This window comes from Dipodomys ordii, unplaced genomic scaffold, assembly GCF_000151885.1.
Source record: "Dipodomys ordii isolate 6190 unplaced genomic scaffold, Dord_2.0 Scaffold102, whole genome shotgun sequence".
Classification (NCBI taxonomy): Eukaryota; Metazoa; Chordata; class Mammalia; order Rodentia; family Heteromyidae; genus Dipodomys; species Dipodomys ordii.
Window position 1 is genome coordinate 4,178,964 of NW_012267318.1, and position 3,928 is coordinate 4,182,891.

Consider the following 3,928-nt stretch of genomic DNA (forward strand, 5'->3'; position numbering starts at 1 on the left):
TATATATATATATATATATATATATATATATATATTTCCCCAGGACAGGACAGAGAATAGAACTCAAGGCTTTGCATTTGCTGAACAAGCACTTTCCTCTTGCGATACATTCTTTATTGTTTGGCATTAATTAATTTGTGCCTGTCTTGGGACTTGAACTCAGGGTTTGCGTGCTATCCCTGAGCTTCTTTTGCTTAAGGCTAGCCACAGCTCTACTTCTGACTTTTTCTGAGTAGTTTATTGGAGAGAAGAGTCTCATGGACTTTTCTGCCCAGGCTGGCTTCAAACAGCCATCTTCAGATCTCAGCCTCCTGAGTATCTAGGATTATAGTCCTGAGCCACCAGTGCCTGGCCTACTTTATTTTATTTTTCAGATAGGGTCTCTTGCTTTTTCCTGGGCCAGTCTTAGACCTTATTCTCCTATCTCTGTCTCCCAAATGGCTGGGTTTATGAGTTTGTACCATGTGGCAGCCTCTAAACTTTCATCCTTAGGCACGATTCTTTGCAGACAATATGGAAAAAATGTGCCCAGTTACCACAAATAACACAAAAACCATAAGTGCCACAAATAACACAACAGTCCTGCTTTAAATCTGGAAAGCAATTCTTTGAGGCTTGTTACCATATGATCATGAGAGGGTTTCATTAAGTATTTCTTATCACAGATGCAGCATATTATTAAAATATCATTTTTTACAGTCACCCTAGAGGCTGAGGTTATCTTAATATGGAGAGAGAAACAGCTTGTGGAGCTGTTGTAGAAATGAAATTACTAGAAAGCAAGGCACTCAATTGCATATTGGCTCAGGGGGGTGTTCTTATTAACATATTTAGAAAAGAGATTCTCTTCGTTTCTGCAGAATTGTGCTCCAAATTAAAATTTTGGCTTGGTCCACCAATATACCAGATTCCTAAGGGAAATGCAGCATCTAATTTTTCTTGTGATCCTTGTTAAGTGCATAGGTAACACACACTGCCTCTATGCTTATGCCTGTATGCCTAGCTACTCAGGAGGCTGAGATCTGAGAATCACAGTTCAAAGTTAGCTCAAGCAGAAACGTTAGTGAGGCTCTAATTTCCAACCAACCAGCAAAAAAAGCCAGAAGTGGGGCTGTGGATCAAGTGGTAGAGTGCCAGCCTTGAGTGAAAAAAGCTAAGGGACAACATCCTGGCCCTGAGTTTAAGCCCCAGTACCAGCACACACACACACACACACACACACACACACACACACACATTATATATATGTATATGTATATATATACATACATATGTGCATATATGCATATACATATAATATATAGTATATATATACATATATATAGTATATATATGCATATACATACAATATATATAGTATATATATACCCTACCTGACCTAAAATAAATCAAGACAGAGGCTTCTGAAAAAAAATCAGCTGGGCTTTCTGCATCTTTTCTGGTAATTTTTTCTGAACAAAAATTAGTAAAAATTGGCCTAAATAATTGAATGCAACTATGGGCTTGCTATTAATGGCCAGCAATCTACTGCATGGATATAATGAAATGCAAGCCTTCTCATAATACAAATTAGTAAGCAGCCAATCAACAAGAGGGTGAAAGAATGACCATTTGGTGCACAATTACATTGCTTACTTTGGTTTGCATGCATTTGGAGCTCAAGGTTGGTGCTATGGCAACCATTTCTGCACATTGCCTGTCCAAAAATGTCTGTTCTTACCTGGAACTAGAAGGCTATGCATTCCAATACCATAGTCTCTCTCTGTCCCTGCTATGATCTGAATGTTTGGGCCCATACCACTGTATCCCCAAATTTTTATGCTAAAACCCCAGCTCCCCAGGTGATGTGTGTGTGTGTGCACGCGCACGCGTGCGTGCACGCACGCGTGCGCGTGCACGTACCAGTCCTAAGTGCTTAAATTCAAAGCCTGGGTCTGTCCTTCAACTTCTTTTGCTCAAGACTAGCACTCTACCACTTGAGCCACAGTGCCCATTCTGGCCTTTTTTTTTCTGAGTAGTTTATTGGAAATAAGAGTCTCATAGACTTTTCACCGTGGGCTGATTTGGAACCGTGATCCTCAGATCTCAGCCTCCTAAGTAGCTAGGAATACAGGCATAAGTCACCAGTGTCTGGCTTCCTCAGGTGATACAATTAGGAGATGAGGCATCTGGGATAATTAGGCCTTGAAGGTAGAATCCTCACCAATGGGCTAGGGCCCTGTAAAATAGCCCAAAGGAGGCCGTTTACCTCTTCTACCATGTGAAAAATCTTCCAGAAGATAACATCTGTACACTAGGCAATGGGACCTCACCAGATATCTGTGTTTTGCTCTTAGATTTCCAGCCTCCAGGATGGTTGTTTGTAAGTTACCTAGACTAGACTGTGGTATTTTTATATGTATGTCAGTCCTGGGGCTTGAAATCAGGGCCTGGGCACTGTCCCTGAGCTTTTTTTGCTCAAAGGTAGTGCTCTACTATTTGAGCTGAAGTTCCACTTTTGGGTTTTTTGGTGGTTCATTGGAGATAAGAGTTTCATGGACTTCCCTGCTTGGGTTAGCTTTGAACTGCAGTCCTTCGGCCTCCTAAGTAGCTGGGATTACAGCCACATGCCTGGTACTAAACTATGGTATTCTATTACAATGGCTTGAATGGACTAAAATATTCAGGGGATAGGGTATAGCTAGCTCAGTTGCAAAGTGCTTGCCTAGCAAGTACAATGTCCTGTTCCAGCCCCAGTACCAAAAAAGAAGAGACAAAAAAATAAATCCATGTTAAAATATTCAGCAATGAAGCTCACCAGTGCCCAGGACAGTGATACATGAAAAGGGGTTAGGCTGGCAAGATGAACACTGTAAGACTTGATGTTTCTTACAATATCTAGCCTCAGAAAAAGGTTGGGGAGAGGGATTAGAGAAGTGTGTGTGTGTGTGTGTGTGTGTGTGAGAGAGAGAGAGAGAGAGCACACATGCATGTGTGTGCGTGTGTGTACATATACATGTGTGTGGCAGGTGCCTACTGAGAGGAAAAGAGCCATAATAGCACTTTCAGCAGATACAACCTTTCAATCACCTGGGTTAATGGAGACTAGAGCAAGCATAGGTTCTGGCCTTGCTTTCATCCTCAGTTCAAAGTCTGTTCTTTCAAGACTTTCCTCCTTCATTTTCTCCATCTGCTGGAGCTATTACTGAGAAACCAAAATGCAGGAGGCCTGGCAGAGAAAGAAAGTGGGTCACGGAGGCAGAAGCTGAGAGCTGCTTGTCTACCTTTCTAGAATGTTCCACTTTCCCTCAGTGAAGGATTCCCAGCTGCTCTGTTAGGAAACCAAGGGGGTGGGGGGGAAGTGCTGAGCACAGAACCTGGCCTTGATGAAATGTAAAAAAAGAAAAAAAAAGTGGACTTGTTTATGACTCTTATTACTCTTTTCATTGTTCTGTTTGAAGCATTTTTGAAAGTGTAGCATCAGCAGAGCTCCCAGGGTGGAGAGAGAAGTTGGAACTGATTTACTCTGACCTGAATGAGGGAGGGAAGGGCATTGAAGAAGGGCAGGGAAAAAAGAGGAGAAAAAAAAAGAACACAAATCAATATAAAATGACATGCTAAAGAGGAACTTTAATGCCTGTGAGAAATACGGAAGACATTGCGGAGAGGTGTTTGTGTCAGAGGCTCAGTACTGCTCACTGGGGTGGTAGGCCTCAGGAGACAAAATACAAAGGATCCTTGTCTCAAGGAGGCCAGTTTTTTTGGGGGGATGGGGGGAGAGGGTTGTTTCATGGAAGCATGGTCACCCAGTTGATGCTCCAGTGGGTTAGGGCCAGCAGTTAGGACCCCAGGACCTCAGGGAAATGGGGGAGTGTTGCTAAAAATAGTCAGGGGATGGGGAGGTGTCAGTGGGTCCCAGAAAAGACTGTGTATGGGAGGGAATGGAACA